The sequence below is a fragment of the Bufo gargarizans genome, chromosome 9, assembly GCF_014858855.1.
Source record: "Bufo gargarizans isolate SCDJY-AF-19 chromosome 9, ASM1485885v1, whole genome shotgun sequence".
Lineage (NCBI taxonomy): Eukaryota > Metazoa > Chordata > Amphibia > Anura > Bufonidae > Bufo > Bufo gargarizans.
Window position 1 is genome coordinate 59,840,659 of NC_058088.1, and position 18,444 is coordinate 59,859,102.

Here is an 18,444-nt window from a genome sequence, read left to right on the forward strand (position 1 = left end):
AGAGTAGGAGGAGGAGGGGAGGGACTGTGGCCACTGCGCTACCAATGAATGTGCCGGCCATATCCCACAGGGTCCCCCTCCCCCCCCCCCATCATTGGTGGCAGTTTGCAGTTCCGATCGGAGCTCCAGCAGTGTAATGCTGGGGCTCCGATCGGTTACCATGGCAGCCAGGAGTCACGCTGCTGAAGTCCTGGCTGCCATGGTATGTTAGTGAGCAGAGAGCAGCGCATTATACTCACGTGCGCTGTGGCCGCCGGTCGCTCCTTCTTCTGTCTGTGCGGCGGATAGCTAATCCGCTTACAGCATTAGCAATGCGCCGCACAGACCTATGAGAAGGAGCGACCGGCGGCCACAGCGCGCGCTGCTCTCTGCTCACTAACATACCATGGCAGCCAGGACTTCAGCAGCGTGACTCCTGGCTGCCATGGTAACCGATCGGAGCCCCAGCATTACACTGCTGGGGCTCCGATCGGAACTGCAAACTGCCACCAATGATGGGGGGGAGGGGGGGGACCCTGCGGCCACTGCCACCAATGATTAATACTGGGGGGGGTGGTTTGCGTTACCAGAGGGGACATATCAGAGGCTGGGGGAGAAAATCAGAGGCTGGGGAAGGGGGGCAGATCAGAGGCTGGGGAAGGGGGGGCAGATCAGAGGCTGGGGAGAAGATCAGAGGCTGGGGAAGGGGGGCAGATCAGAGGCTGGGGAAGGGGGGCAGATCAGAGGCTGGGGAGAAGATCAGAGGCTGGGGAAGGGGGGCAGATCAGAGGCTGGGGAGAAGATCAGAGGCTGGGGAAGGGGGGCAGATCAGAGGCTGGGGAGAAGATCAGAGGCTGGGGAAGGGGGGCAGATCAGAGGCTAGGGAGAAGATCAGAGGCTAGGGAAGGGGGGCAGATCAGAGGCTAGGGAAGGGGGGCAGATCAGAGGCTGGGGGGGCAGATCAGAGGCTGGGGGGGGCAGATCAGAGGCTGGGGGGGCAGATCAGAGGCTGGGGGCAGATCAGAGGCTGGGGAAGGGGGGCAGATCAGAGGCTGGGGAAGGGGGGCAGATCAGAGGCTGGGGAGAAGATCAGAGGCTGGGGAAGAGGGGCAGATCAGAGGCTGGGGAGAAGATCAGAGGCTGGGGAAGGGGGCAGATCAGAGGCTGGGGAGAAGATCAGAGGCTGGGGAAGGGGGGCAGATCAGAGGCTGGGGAGAAGATCAGAGGCTGGGGAAGGGGGGAAGATCAGAGGCTAGGGAGAAGATCAGAGGCTAGGGAAGGGGGGCAGATCAGAGGCTAGGGAAGGGGGGCAGATCAGAGGCTGGGGGGGAAGATCAGAGGCTGGGGGGGGGAAGATCAGAGGCTGGGGGGGCAGATCAGAGGCTGGGGGGGCAGATCAGAGGCTGGGGGTGCAGATCAGAGGCTGGGGGGGCAGATCAGAGGCTGGGGGGGGCAGATAAGAGGCTGGGGGAGCACATGAGAGGCTGGCGCCATGGTCAGCTCCCTGCTGTTGTGTGCACTATGCACAGGGCAGCAGGGAGAGTGTAAAGTCCTATTCACCCTAATAGAGCTCTATTAGGGTGAATATGACAAGGGTTCTAGCCCTTAAGGAGGCCAATAGTTAATAAATAAAAAGTAAAAAATAAAATAAAAATTTAAACACCCCCCCCCCCCCCCCCAATATAGAAAACTATATATCGCATATCGCACATGCTTAAAATTATATCGCAATATAGATTTTAGGCCATATCGCCCACCCCTATTCAAAGCCATTTTTTATGTTCTGCCGTGCCAACCATTTCATAGCAAAGGTGACCCACGTCTGTATTGCCAAATATTACATTGTCGATTCTCACAATCAAGAAAATAATCATATCACGAAAATAATATACAGTTGTGTTCAAAATAATAGCAGTGTGTTTTAAAAAAGTGAATAAAGCTCAAAATTATTTCCATACACACAAATGCATTGGGAACACTGCACATTCTATTCCAAATCAAAACATGAAGAAAAATATATCAAATTTGTGTTGTTCCTCTAAAAAATTTTTTAGAAAAGTGAGTATTAGGCTACTTTCACACTAGCGTTCGGGTGTCCGCTCGTGAGCTCCGTTTGAAGGAGCTCACGAGCGGACCCGAACGCCTCCGTCCAGCCCTGATGCAGTCTGAATGGATGCGGATCCGCTCAGACTGCATCAGTCTGGCGGCGTTCAGCCTCCGCTCTGCTCGCCTCCGCACGGACAGGCGGACAGCTGAACGCTGCTTGCAGCGTTCGGGTGTCCGCCTGGCCGTGCGGAGGCGTGCGGATCCGTGCGGATCCGTCCAGACTTACAATGTAAGTCAATGGGGACGGATCCGTTTGAAGATGCCACAATGTGGCTCAATCTTCAAGCGGATCCGTCCCCCATTGACTTTACATTGAAAGTCTGGACGGATCCGTCCGAGGCTATTTTCACACTTAGCTTTTATATGCCAAAATAATGCAGACGGATCCGCTCTGAACGGAGCCTCCGTCTGCATTATTATGATCGGATCCGTTCAGAACGGATCCGATCGAACGCTAGTGTGAAAGTAGCCTTAGACTGTTCAAAGAAATAGCAGTTTGTATTCTTCTTTACAAACTCAAACATTCACTATATAAACTGAGAAATGTTTGAAGATGTTTCTTTCCTTCCTTTGAATCACTTCACTAATATTTAGTTGTATAACCGCTGTCTCTGAGAACTGCTGGACGTCTGTGCTGCTCGGAGTCACCACCTTCTGCCCCTGTGACCAGGTTCTCCAGCCCAGGATGATTGGACTACATTCCACAGTTCTTCTCTATTTCTTGGTTTTACCTTAGAAACTGCATTGTTGATGTCACCCACAAGTTTTCTATTGGATTAAGATCCAGGGTTTGGGCTGACCGCTCCATAACGTCAATCTTGTTGGTTTGGAACCAAGATGTTGACCGTTTACTGGTGTGTTTGGGGTCGTTGTCTTGTTGGAACATCCATTTTAAGGGCATTTCCTCTTCAGCATAAGGCAGCACGACCTCTTCAAGTATTCTGATGGATTCAGACTGATCCATGATCCCTGGTCTGCGATAAATAGGCCCAACACCGTAGTATGAGAAACATCTCCATATCATGATGCTGGCGCCACCATGGTTCACTGTCTTCACAGTGTCCTGAGGCTGAATCCAGTGTTTGAGGGTCGTCTGACAAACTGTCTCCGGCCACTAGACCTAAAAAGAACAATCTTACTTTCATCAGTCCACAAAATGTCTCTTTAGGCCGGTCAATGTGCTCTTTGGCCAATTGTAACCTCTTGAGCACATGTCTTTTTTCCACCAGTGGGACTTTGCGGGGGCTTCTTGCAGATAGCTCGGCTTCACATAGGCGTCTTCTAATCGTAACAGGACTCACAGGTAACTTTAGACCTTCTTTGATCTTCCTGGAGCTGATTGTTGGCCGAGTCCTTGACATTCTTGCTATTCTTCTATCCAATTGAATGGTAGTTTTTCGCTTTCTTCCATGTCTTTCAGGTTTTGGTTGCCATTTTAAAGCATTTGCGATCATTTTAGCCGAGCAGCCTATCATTTTCTGCACTTTTTTATATGTTTTCACCTCTCCAATCAACTTTTTAATCAAGGTACTGTTCTTCTGAACAATGTCTGGAACGACCCAGTTTCCTCAGAGTTTCAGAGAGAAATGCACTGTAACCAGCATGTACAACATTTGCTGCCTTCCTTCCTTAAATAAGGGCAATAATTGCCACCTGTTTTTCAAAGAATGAATGACCTCACTCATTGAACTCCACACTGCTATTATTTTGAACATGCCCCTTTTAATAAGTGATTGAATTACAGAGACTCAGCAGCATGCATGTCATGGATGTTGGGTTTCTATTACTCTACTACACCTGCTAGTAAATTTTTTCCCATGTGAAAATATAATATCTACCAAAAACAGTGATTGATCAGGTTAGTGATGTCTGACTGCTATTATTTTGAACACAACTGTATGACGAATATTCTACTAAATATTCGCGAAATATAGCAATTTCGAATATTGCCTCTGCTGCTCATCACTACTCCTGACTACCCTTCTATACTTATGACTAACACAAGCTACTTCCCTGACTACTCAGCCTTTGCTCTGACTGCTCAGGATACACTCTCAGATTTCCAACGTAAATTAGTGACTGTCCAGGTCAATTCCATGACTAGGTTAGACCATGACTACTCAGGTTTCTCCATTATCTCACTTATTCTTGACTATCCAAGGTCTGACTACCCCAGAATCATACCTCAGTGCTCAGGCTGCACCAATAACTGGCCAATTAATTTTCTGTATACAGCTAAGATATTCCTTGGATTGTTCCAGCTACAACCATGACTGCGCAGTCTACAGTCATATCCACACAGGCTACCTACTACCTAAGACTGCCAAGGCCTCCCCTCATGACTGCCAAGGTGGCACCTTCATTTCACCATTTCATTGCAAATACAGAAGTCCTTTTTGTTTTTACATTGGTGCAACGGTGCAACGTTTCAGAGTCACGACTATCCGATGCCTTGTTTTACTAGTCATAGAAGTTCTATTCACTTCCTGGTGGCTCCTGTTTTACAAGGATATAAAAGGAAAGGCGAGAGTAGACTAGGCTACACCCATGAATACTCAGGTTACTCCCCTCACTGGCTAGGCTACACCCATGAATACTCATGTTACTCCTCTGACTGGCCAGGCTACTCCCATGAATACTCAGGTTACTCCCCTCACTGGTCAGGCTACACCCATGATTACTCAGGTTACTCCCCTCACTGGCCAGGCTACACCCATGATTACTCAGGTTACTCCCCTCACTGGCCAGGCTACACCCATGATTACTCAGGTTACTCCTCTGACTGTCAAGGCTACTCCCATAATTACTCAGGTTACTCCTCTGACTGTCCAGGCTACTCCCATAATTACTCAGGTTACTCCCCTCATTGGCTTGGCTACACCCATGATTACTCAGGTTACTCCCCTCACTGACCAGGCTACACCCATTATTACTCGGGTTACTCCTCTGACTGGCCAGGATACCCCCATGATTACTCAGATTACTTCTCTGACTGCCCAGGCTACACCCATGATTACTCAGGTTACTCCCCTTACTGGCCAGGCTACACACATTATTACTAAGGTTACTCCTCTGACTGGCCAGGCTACACCCATGGTTACTCAGGTTACTCCCCTCACTGGCCAGGCTACACTGATGATTACTCAGGTTACTCCCCTTACTGGCCAGGCTACACCAAAAATTACTCAGTTTACTCCCCTGACAGCCCAAACTATCTCCATACTCAGGTTACTCCTCTGACTGCCTAGGTCACACCCATGATTACTCACGTTACTCCTCTGACTGCCCAGGCTACACCCATGATTACTCAGGTTACTCCCCTCACTGGCAAGGCTACACCCATGATTACTTAGTTTACTCCCCTGACAGTTCAAACTATCTCCATACTCAGGTTACTCCTATGACATCCTAGGCCACACCTATGATTACTCAGGTTACTCCTCTGCCCAAGCCACACCTATGATTAGTAGGTTACTCCCCTCACTGGCTAGGCTACACACATTATTACTCAGGTTACTCCTCTGACTGCCCAGGCTACACCCATAATTACTCCGATTACTACTTTGACTGCCCAAGCTGCACCCATGCTTACTCAGGTTACTCATCTGACTTATTAGGCCACACCCATTATTACTCAGGTTACTCCCCTAATTGGCCAGGCTCCACCCATGATTACTCAGTTTACTCCTCTGACTGCCCAGACTACACCCATGATTACTCAGGTAAATCCCCTCACTGGCCAGGGTACACCAATAATTACTCAGTTTACTCCCCTGACAGCCCAAACTATCTCTATACTCAGGTTACTCCTACTCCTCTGACTGCCTAGGCCACACCAATGCTTGCTCATGTTACTCCTCTGACTGCCCAGGCCACACCCATGATTACTCAGGTTACTCCTCTCACTGGCCAGGCTACTCCCATAATTACTCAGGTTACGCCCCTCATTGGCCAGGCTACCCCCATGATTACTCGGGTTACTTCTCTGACTGCCCAGGCTACACTCATGATTATTTAGGTAAATCCCCTCACTGACCAGGCTACACCCATGATTACTCAGGTTACTCTTCTGAATGGCCAGGCTATCCCTATGATTACTCGGGTTACTCCTCTGACTGCCCAGGCTACACTAATTATTACTCAGGTGACTCCCCTCACTGGCCAGGCTACACCAATAATTACTCAGTTTACTCCCCTGACAGCCCAAACTATCTCCATACTCAGGTTACTCCTCTGACTGCCCAGGCTGCACCCATGATTACTCAGTTTACTCCTCTGACTTCCTAGGCCACACTCATGTTACTCCTCTGACTTCCTAGGCCACACCCATGATTAATCAGGTTACTCCCCTCACTGCCCAGGTCACACCCATGATTACATGGTCTGCTACTGCACTCATCAATAATCTGCTGTCTTCACCAGTAATTGGTGCCACTTTAAAGCCTCTCTCATCAACAAGATGTCACAAATGCTTTATGCCAACACTTCTACACCACACGGAAGCTAAGATGCGGCTGGGAACTATAAGAGCTGCATTTTACTAATCAATGTTGTGGTTCCATAAAAGCCACAGAATAACAAGTTTCCCAAGACTTTTCTATCATTATGTTCGTTAGAATAATGTGAGACTCATAGTCATCACTTATCATTTAATCCGCGCAGCATTATGAGGTCCATTTACTTAATAATCATTAATCAAGTGTGAAATTGGCAAAATTCTACAACTAACACAAAGTAAGAATTATATTCATCCATAGGGTTACTCAATCCTCTGTCTTGGTGGACAAGCTGAGACTCAAGCCCCTTGTACCATAAAGGGGAATTTAAAAATTATCTTTCAAATAGTTTAAATCTTTTATACATTTATTTTATTCACAAAATTATGTTTAGCTTTAGTACTCGATTTCCCTCCCATCTCTCAAGTCTCAGGATGTAGCACGGATACAATATGCCTGTAATCCTGGATGATTTCTCTTGTGCTCAGGGTTACCTCTTGCTAAGTAATGCATTTTGCGTGAGGATTTAATAATTTAAGAATATAACTACTATAACACTGCCTCCTATGTACAAGAATATAACTACTATAATACTGCCTCCTATGTACAAGAATATAACTACTATAATACTGCCTCCTATGTACAAGAATATAACTACTATAATACTGCTCCCTATATACAAGAATATAACTACTATAACACTGCCTCCTATGTACAAGAATATAACTACTATAATACTGCCCCTATGTACAAGAATATAACTACTATAATACTGCCTCCTATGTACAAGAATATAACTACTATAATACTGCTCCCTATATACAAGAATATAACTACTATAACACTGCCTCCTATGTATAAAAATATAACTACTATAATACTGCTCCTATGTACAAAAATATAACTACTATAATTCTGCTCCTATGTACAAGAATATAACTACTATAATACTGCTCCTATGTACAAGAATATAACTACTATAATACTGTCTCCTATGTACAAGAATATAACTACTATAATACTGCTCCTATGTACAAGAATATAACTACTATAATACTGCTCTTATGTACAAGAATATAACTACTATAATACTGTCTCCTATGTACAAGAATATAACTACTATAATACTGCTCTTATGTACAAGAATATAACTACTATAATGCTGTCTCCTATGTACAAGAATATAACTACTATAATACTGCTCTTATGTACAAGAATATAACTACTATAATGCTGTCTCCTATGTACAAGAATATAACTACTATAATACTGCTCTTATGCACAAGAATATAACTACTATAATACTGCTCCTATGTACAAGAATATAACTACTATAATACTGCCTCCTATGTACAAGAATATAACTACTATAATACTGCTCCTATGTACAAGAATATAACTACTATAATACTGCTCCTATGTACAAGAATATAACTACTATAATACTGCTCTTATGTACAAGAATATAACTACTATAATGCTGTCTCCTATGTACAAGAATATAACTACTATAATACTGCTCTTATGCACAAGAATATAACTACTATAATACTGCTCCTATGTACAAGAATATAACTACTATAATACTGCCTCCTATGTACAAGAATATAACTACTATAATACTGCTCCTATGTACAAGAATATAACTACTATAATACTGCTCCTATGTACAAGAATATAACTACTATAATACTGCCTCCTATGTACAAGACTATAACTGCAATAAGGCTGGGGCTACATGATGATTTTGGCAGAAGACTATGTAGCAGTTCAGCTATTGAACTGAATGGGTTGGCAGAGTGACTCGCAAGTTTCTGCAATCCCAAAAATGTAGAATTTTTTTGTGATTCTTGGCAGCAATCTTTGGTCGTGTGATGGATGTGGCGGCTAATATTGCCAAGTGGCTCCAGTCTTAGGTTTCTGTTGGACCTACATTTCAGAATGTGCAGATCAGATATGAGTCCATGTTGCTCAGATGTTGGGAGATTAGGTTTTCCGTGTGCACTGAGCACTTCTTGTGAAGGGTTCTTGCCTGGCTGCCTCCTTGGTTCCAGATTCTCGAGTGGGAAGATAAGCTTGCCTCTGCATTTGCATACTCTGCATCTTGAATCCACTTTAGCTGCAGAATTTAATTAATGTTGAATATCTTTGAAATTCTGGCTAACACTGTGATGAGTAATGGAGCCGCAACACTTCAGTTTACGTATGTGAACCTCTAATTTGCACTCAGAATTTAACCTTCTCTGTTTCTGCAGAAACTGTGCACAACTCAGTGGTGTAGCTACCAGGGAAGCAGCGCCCTACCTCAGAAGGGGCCCGGGAGCTGCAGGGCCGCCATCAGGGCAGTACTTGCAGTATTGCATTGGCGCTGGAGCCCGGTGCAGTCACTGCACTTCATCACACCGGACCCGTGTTAGAGTGTTAATAGATTACAGGGCCCTTCCCCCTGGAATCTGTCACTGACCTGACATCAGTGACATTACTCAGTCTCTCCCCCTCCTCAGTTCTGATGATGGACAGTTGTGAGATTGTTAAACAGCTCTTATTGAATGAACACTGTTGTTTTGCTGTTTGTCCACAAGAGGCCGCTGTTGCCCCACACAGCTAAACAGACTGCTCAGATTTAAATATTCATAGGAGGTGGAGCTGTGTGTCTAGAGGAAGGAAGCTGGCGTCCATATTAGTTTCAGACTGGAAAAGTGTGTGAGAGAAGAAATCCATTAACATCCTAGCGTGGAATCACCCTTTTGAAACCAGGACTGCAGCCAAGTGAAGCTGATCGTGTCAAGGACCTGGATCCCGTCCAGGATAAGGAGTACAGCTGCCAGGATTGCTGATGAGAGCTGAAGAGCAAAGCAACGGACCCTGCGGTAGCGCACGTGTGTTGGATCAGCCTTTGTTCAGTTCACAGTCACCAGCTGAGGCAGAGCAGACCTGGGTCGGTAAGACAGAGCGTGCACGCACCTCAATATTTGATTGGCGCCTAAATACTATAGACTGAGATCAAACCTGCCGCTAGTTAGTGTTGCTGAGTGGCAGGCTGTTTGTTTATCACAAAGACTTATCAGTTAAAGTTTTGGTTCGCTCCGGAGAACAGAGAGGACTTCACCACAATCTCCAGTTACCCCAGCGTGTTTATTGGGAGGGATATATGCAGCCAGCCAGTCGCAGGGGCAACACGTGAGGTGCACGGTGGACCAATAAGGGGCCAAATGATATAACACACAGTTCATCAGTTTACTCACGGTTAGCAGATAGCCTCCCTGGACTGGCAGCACAGTGTTGAGGTGGACAGCACGAAATCCTCCGGGGCACGCTCTGTGGTAGGAAGCATCAGCCAAGATAATGGTTAAGGTGCCCTTGATGTTAAGGGTGCTTAGGGTGCTTGTTGCTGCTGAGTCCCGTGATGGTTTTTGTCGTGATGCCAGTACCGTTAATGGTGGTACAACCATAGGTAGTAATGATGAGATAGACAGTGGTAAGATGCAACTCACAACTTTTACTTTGGATGTCTTTTGGTTGCAGCAGTACAATTATGCAGTCTTTAGATGGTACAGAGTTAATTCTGCAAATCCACTGTTTTAGGCTGTTTAGGTTTCTTGGTTTTGGAGCAGTGGGTTAGGTGTACCTGGTTTCTTTAGATGTGCTGGTTCCTATTCCTTGACTTTCCCTACAAGCTAAATATTTTAGACAGGAAAACTCAACTGTCTCTCAGAAGGTTGGTGTGGCTTCCTGAAGCTATAAAACCTCCACCATGCAAAGGTGTCTGTGGCCCTCAATAATGGCTCTTATCACCGATGAATTCCTAGGAATGCTTGTTTCTTTTCCAGGGAGGCAAACTCTTCTCCTACTGGTCAGGAATGCAAGTCTATAGTCCGGCCACAGAAGGGAAACGCTCTTCTGCGCCTCACATCTGAGTATCACCTCCTAGCGAAGTTGGCTCCACTCACTAATCTGTGTTGCGAAGTCTTCACTCTACATTTTCTTCCCACTAATTTGATCTGACTACCTCATATCTGCTCTCTTCTGAACTACATTTTCAACTGCCTAATCTGATTATCTGCCTGACTCGGTCTGGCCTAGGTATATATATATATATAGGACCTGAACTTTATCCCCATCTAGTGGTGGGATGTATAAATTACACCTAATAGGCCTGTTAACAGGATTTTGCAGATACATAAATGCAAAGTTATACATTACAACCTAGTGCTTTTGATAATAAAAAAAAAAGTGCTTTTAAGCAGTGCCCACACACACGTAGTGGGACGCTGCATATATATTACACACTCCTCCTCAGAATAATAGACTTTATAACCAACTTCTGATATGTGAATGTTATACAATTTTGACGTATAGAGCAGGTTTTTAATACGTGCAATGTCGTTTTCTATGTATATAATGCACAAGTGCTAACCAAGAGCCAGTGACCGGCTGTTGGAAATAGGGTGTGCTATTTAAGTTCACTTTACAGTCTTAATATGCTATGATTAAGATTATGTTTGCATGAAACGTGTAAGCGGAAATATGGGGGTGTTATCCATATTTCTATTTTGGAAAAAAGACTTTAAATAACTTATTTATCTACCAGGAGTGCCGGGCGGTATGTTGTGGCCCTGATAGTTTGTGTCACGGTGCTCCTACATGGATACTGTCACTTCCCGGGGTTAAGCTCCATAGCAATTAAGGAGTTGCAGTTGGTGGAGTAAGTAAAGTCCGTACTTTGTGAAGTTTAATGGTTTTTACTTGAATAAATTTGCAGTAAACTTGAGTCATCCAAACAATATGTGGACTGCTCTCTGAGCTACTTTCCCAAAGCTCCTGCAGTAGTGAGGAGAAAACGTTCCCTCACTGCACCTTACTGCGTCAATCTCTCACTCCAACTCTCCACTCCACTTCTTAACTTCTTCACTCTGAACTCCACCATAGCTTCCTCCAACCTCTCCCTTGGTAGGAAACAGGATTCATCCACTTGTGCCCAAAAGGTGGAGAATGGAATGGTAAGTTCCATTCTATCTAAAGGTACTCTCTGCAGGATACATTGTTACCTGCTGGACAACCAGGCACATTATATGTAATAACAGTTGCATTCCAGGGGCGTTGCTAGGGTCTCAAAAGATCCGGGGCCCAAGCCCCAATGCATATGGCCCAATTCTCTAAATTGACTAATATTCCTCTGTTTACTGTCCTCAGAAATTATAATTCCTCAGCCCCTCCACCATACAGTCCCATATAAATAACATTGTTTCCCTCCTCCCCTCTGTAGTGTCCCATGTAAATACCATCACACCATCTCTCCAGCCCCCTCCAATATACAGTCCCATGTAAATAACATCACACCATGTCTCGTGCCCCCTGCAATATACAGTCCCATGTAAATACCCTCACTCCCTCCCCAGCCGCCTTCAACATACCAGTCCCATGTAAATAACATCACCCCCTCAATATTTAGTCCCATTTAGTTCACTCCCTCCCCCAGGCACCTTCAACATACAGTCCCATGTAAATAAAATCACCCCCTCCCCAGGCATCTCCAACATGCAGTCCTATGTAAATAGCATTACCTCTCAACATTCACTCCCATGTAAATAATATCACTCCCTCCCCCAGCCGCCTTCAACATATAGTCCCATGTAAATAACTCCCCTCCCTTCAGTCTTAACATACAGTCCCAGTTAAACAACTACAACTCCCAACATTGCTCTGCCTCTCACACTGAGTAATCTACCCCTTAACTTACCTCTCCTCATGTACAGACCTCACCTCAGCTTCTTCCCAGGGCTTCTCTACACTGCTTTTCTCTCCTGCACTGGTCACATGATGGTGACATCATGACAGGTCCTTTTCAGCTACTGCATTTAGAACTGATCACATGGACTGTGATGTCATCATAGGTCCTTCAGCTGTTGCATGGCATTAGATTGAATTGTATTGCTGTCCTGAGGACTTACAGTTGTATCTATCTGGCAGGCAGTACATTCGGGGCCTGGCACAAAACATCAGGTGCCCGGGCCCCGAATGTTTTAACCTAGCAACGCCCCTGGTGACAATATTATTAAGGCACAGTATCAGAGGACCTGGAATTAATACACAGACCACATCCTTTGCTAGCCACTAGAGACATTAGCTAGGTGTAAGAATGGTAGTGCCCTCTCTGGGGTACTACAGAGGCGCAGGCCTAGTCACTGATGACATGCCTCCTCTGGCAGTCCGTGCGGCAGTTTGAAATCTACAGCAGCTCGGAACTACCGGAGATTTCAGTCATTACTTGCCCAAGTTTCTGGCGGAATTCATGATGACTTTGCCAAGCCCGATGGCTCTGCTTTCACTACACGCCCTGTTAGGAAAGCTGATGAGGGCGGCTTAAAAATGCCAGTTGCAACTAAAAAAGTCACAATAGCATTTAAGAAATCCCAAAACCCAACTTTACGACTTTTTAGTGCCAGAAAATTGCCGTGGGGGAAGGTAAATTCCCCCCACTGTCTACACTGAATTTCATAATTTATTATAGACTTTAACATCTGTCCACATAAGAAAAATGTGGAAAAACTGCTATAAAAAAAACTGCTAAATAAACACCATGAAAAACACAAAAAAACTGTATGAAAGCAGCCTCATGCAGTTTGACACATGACATGTCAGCACGTCCCAATATATTTTCACATTTACACACAAACTTGTGGGGGGGTTTTTTGTTCACTGAAAAAAACTCCCTAGAAGTCGCCTCTGTTTTTTCCATACCGCTTGTGGTTTTTAGCACCTTTTTTTCTAAATAATTGTGTGCACCATATTTTTTTTTCTGCCACTTTTTCACATATACAGAAAATATCCAAACAACAGAAAAAAATATTAAAAGTTTCAGCATGCTGCCTTAAAAAAAAAGCCAGACATAGTCCCAAAAACTACCACCTGATTAAGGGTCCATTCACACGTCCGCAAGCGTTTTGCTGTCCGCAGATATTGTAAATGAAGAATTGAACTAAAATATATTCGAGAAAATTGCAGATCTTTTTCGTTGGACCTCATGCGTGTCCGATTCACATATTTTGCATATAGCACGCTGACGCATTCATTTCTAAGGGTCTGCAATAGAAGCGGACAGCACGCGGATGTCACCGTATGCGCGTTCTGCACCTTATAGAACATGTCTTATTCTTGTTCGTATTACGGATAGCAATGGCAGTAAAAAAAAAATGCAGAGTGAACACAGAAGGTGTCCATATCTTGCAAATCCACGGTTTGTGGTCTGAAATACGGACACGGTCATGTGCATGAGGTCTTATTAAAGGGGATCTCCTGATATATATGTTTGCTGTCAGTGAATGAGGGTGCTCTTGTTTCCATTCAGACGCAGTAAACCTACACATAGCTAGTGCTGCTCTCAGCTGAGAAGTGGAAACAATTCTATCCAATAGAAATACTCTGTGAAACATTCTGTGCTCAAGATTGATACATTGTAGCAAAAGCAGAGAGATTGGTGCGGCTGCTGTTGATGGGTTTAGCTCACAGAGCATTGTCTAGACTGGATTCACTTCTGGAGATGGGCCAGCATGGTGCACTATATCATGGCTTGTATACAGCCTACTGGCAACTAGTGTTTCATTCTGCTCTCGTATCTGTCTATCCGGCCTTAGTCAATGGTATTTTGACAACCAGACTACAGATGTAGCAGAGTTAACACTCAAACTCTTAACTCAAATTTCTTGCGTTATCTAGAAACTAAAGCCATTGAAAAGCAATTGAAGTTGTTTGCTTAACGCATTTAGTGTAACGCGTCTCATAAAACATGTGTGCTAACTCTACCACATCTATAGGTATATAAAGAGTTTGCAGCCTCTGGATGTCAACAACAGTATTTGCATTCACTGACAGCAAGCAGGGATGTTAAAAATGCTGAGAAATTGAAATGCAAAGTATATTAGAGTTGCAGAAGTTTTCAATATACATGAAACTGGAAGACTATGAACACCTTTGGGTGCAATCTTTCTTTTGTGATCACTTTTTACTTATTTGGGGCATGAACACCTATCAAAGATAAGGGTCTATACGGGAAAACCCAAGCACGCTGCATACACAAATCTACAATGTAGTATACCAATATATATCTTTATTAAAGTTATAAAAAGCCATAAATGAATTGGCAATGACAGACACAAACCACAGGAGTGTGCCAGAATAGGGTCAGATATATCAGAAATATACATGAGATAAAATAAAGTAGATACAGTCTAGCCATATGGCTCACCCTCCTAGAAGTTAGAAAAGTTACACAGTCCACAGCATGTAAAATACACACCCGGTTGATGACAGCTCCAAAAAAATAAAAAATAAATGGTTCCTAGCGCCGAAAAATGGGGTGCATTATTTGGGGGAATTTTTTCAATTTTTTTAATTAAAAATATTCAACAGTTCTACAGGGTTACGTTTCAGAGCATCTTACTTTCCGCTTCACACTGAGCCGTCAGGTTGCTGCGCTGATGGCTGGATGTACAGCCATATTTAGCTGTAATGAGTGTTAGGAGTTCAGAGATCAGGGCTGTACATCCGGCCATCAGAACAGCAGCCTGACGGCTCAGTGTGAAACTGAAAGGAAGGAAGTCACCCTGCAGACAGGCTGAAACTTCAAGAAGACCATGGAATTTTATTTTGTACCTTTAGTTGCGGGGTACGCTTCGCTGATGCTGCCATCATTGTTCTTTTATTCAAATACTCCTCGCCAGGGTTGCCAACCTTCCCGAAATTTCTGGACAGCCAGTGAAAATAGGTGATTTGTTTCATGTGTCCGTGAAAAAAATAGATGTGTCTGTGATTTCTTTTTTCTTAGGCTCTTGGTTCTTTACTAGATTGTTTTGATGGTAATTATCATCATATTACAGGTCACAGTAAATGCTGGTAATGAGTTCCTATCAGTATAATGAGCTGTAGACATGGATTACTTATAATATTTATCATCCATTATGGTTTTCCACTTTGTTCGTAATAAATGTTGGCTGTCCGTGATTCTGGGATAAGATGTCCAGAAAAGAGAACAATTCTGGTTGCCAACCCTGCCTCTCGCTTGCCCCGCTGTGCCCTCCCAGTATGTTAATACTGAGCATCGGTAACATAGTACATAAGGCCGAAAAAAGACATTTGTCCATCCAGTTCGGCCTGTCATCCTGCAAGTCGATCCAGAGGAAGGCAAAAAAACCCTGTGAGGTAGAAGCCAATTTTCCTCACTTTAGGGGAATAAAAAAATCCTTCCCGACTCCATTAAGGCATCAGAATAACTCCCTGGATCAACGACCCCCCTCTAGTAGCTATAGCCTGTAATATTATTACGCTCCAGAAATACATCCAGGCCCCTCCTGAATTCCTTTATTGTACTCACCATCACCACCTCCTCAGGCAGAGAGCTCCATAGTCTCACTGCTCTTACCGTAAAGAATCCTCTTCTATGTTTGTGTACAAACCTTCTTTCCTCCAGACGCAGAGGATGTCCCCTCGTCACAGTCACAGTCCTGGGGATACATAGATGATGGGAGTGATCTCTGTACTGACCCCTGATATATTTATACATAGTAATTAGATCTCCCCTCAGTCGTCTTTTTTCTAAAGTGAATAACCCTAATTTTAATAATCTTTCAGGGTACTGTAGTTGCCCCATTCCAGTTATTACTTTAGATGCCCTCCTCTGGACCTTCTCCAGCTCTGCTATGTCTGCATTGTTCACAGGAGCCCAGAACTGTACACAGTCCTCCATGTGTGGTCTGACTAGCGATTTGTAAAGTGGTAGGACTATGTTCTTATCACAGGCATCTATGTTCCTTCTGATGCAACCCATTATCTTATTGGCCTTGGCAGCAGCTGCCTGACACTGGTTTTTGCAGCTTAGTTTGCTGTTTATTAAAATTCCTAGATGTCAGTGTTACCGAGTGTTTTACCATTTAGTATGTACGGGTGACTTGCATTTTTCCTTCCCATGTGCATAACTTTACATTTATCAGTGTTAAACCTCATCTGCCACTTATCTGCCCAAGCCTCCACAGAGAGGAGGAGACACCAGGGTTTCTCGGCGGGTGTCTCCTTCTCCCTGGGTGTGATGCACTCCGCTGCGATTGGACCTTGGCACAGTCAGCGAGGAGGAGACCCTGTAGGACAAAAACTGTTAAAAATTTGGAAAACCTAACTTTTAGCCCAAAATGAAGATGGTCAAAGCCTTTAAGCAATGTACTGTAATTCTACTGTTTTTCCATTATTAAAGGGTTTGTCCCACAAAATATATTTTACCGTTTTCAAACCAGCACCTGGATCTTAATACTTTTGGAATTGTATGTAATTGCATAGTCACTGAGGCGTTCAATAAAATGTATCTACACAGCGCCACCTGCTCTTGGTTTTTATTCCTTTGTCCAGGTCACTGAGGTGGTCGCACATGCTCAGTTTCATACTTCAACTGCCCCCTGAGCTGTGATAGGACGAGCATGGACACGCCCCCTTAGCTGCAGCAGAAAAGATACGCCCCTTGAGCTTTCAGCTTGATATCTCTGAATCCATGTGAGGTACAGGGCTGGTTCTAGCTTTGTTAGAAAGAGGTTGGCATTTACTATATGATGTCTGATCTATCTATCTATTATCTATCTATCTCTCTTATCTATCTCCTATTTATATATCTATCTAATATCGATCTTTGTCATATCTATTTATTTATCTATCTATTTATCTGTTATCTATCTATGTACCTCATATAAATATATATATATATATATATATATATATAGTATCTATCTATCTCATATCTCTCTATCAATATCTCTCTCTCTCTCTCTATATATATATATATATATATATATATATATATATATCTTTCTATCTATCTGTCTATCCATCTATCTATCTCCTATTTATCTATCTATCTATAACATAGATGCAGAGTGCAGATTATGGCTGTACAGTCACAGATGGGCAGCCTCCCGAGCAGATATCCTGCACCATTACCAGACATATTGGCTGTGCCTTACTGATTATAATTAGGACAAGTATTAAAGGCACAGATTGCGCTGAAGGTCAAGAAGTCGACTCTTGTTAATTAGACACCAGTTTTGCTTAAATTCATTTCCTGATAAAACACAGGAAACTCTTCAGTCAGATGAAGATGATATTTTATGCCGAGCCCATTATACGGCAACTTCTAAAATAAAGAGACGTCTGCAAAATGAATATATTAATGTCCTGAGCCTGACCTGGAGCAACCAGAGGGCTGGAGCCAGAAGGAAAGATCAGGAGCGACATGAAGCGCTAGCTCTTACTATAACCTGCTTCTTCCTGGCAGCCATGGAAGCTACATGCGTTATGATCTCTGCTTGCGGTCAGTAAATGGAAACATTACTATTACAGACCTCCCAAGTGTCCCTCTTATGACCCAAGTCCCTCGGTCCCTCTGGCTGCTCCTTACATGTCCCTATTTTTTATCTGGAATATAGATTTGCATTATTAAATTCACAATATTGACCTAGAAAGTGTTTCTCTGGTTCCTCTCTGCATATAAGAGCCCGCCTTGTATATTATTTTATTATTTGATGCAATTGGGATTTAGAAATTCTTATATTCAGATTATTTTTGCGCTATTTTGTAAGATAAAACTATTGAACTGTATAGATATGCAGGAAAAATTGAGCTTTCGCATAATGAACCATAAGTGTCCCTCTTTGACCGTCCAAAAAGTTGGGAGGTATGCTATTAATATCTGCAGCGCGCCGGCCCCGCTCCAGGGGTCTCTTCTACAGGTGTTATGAGAGTTTTTAGAGTTTTTCATGATGCCAGTTGCATTTCAACAACGAGGGAATATGTCCCCACATGTAGAAGGTGATAGTGGAACCCAGGT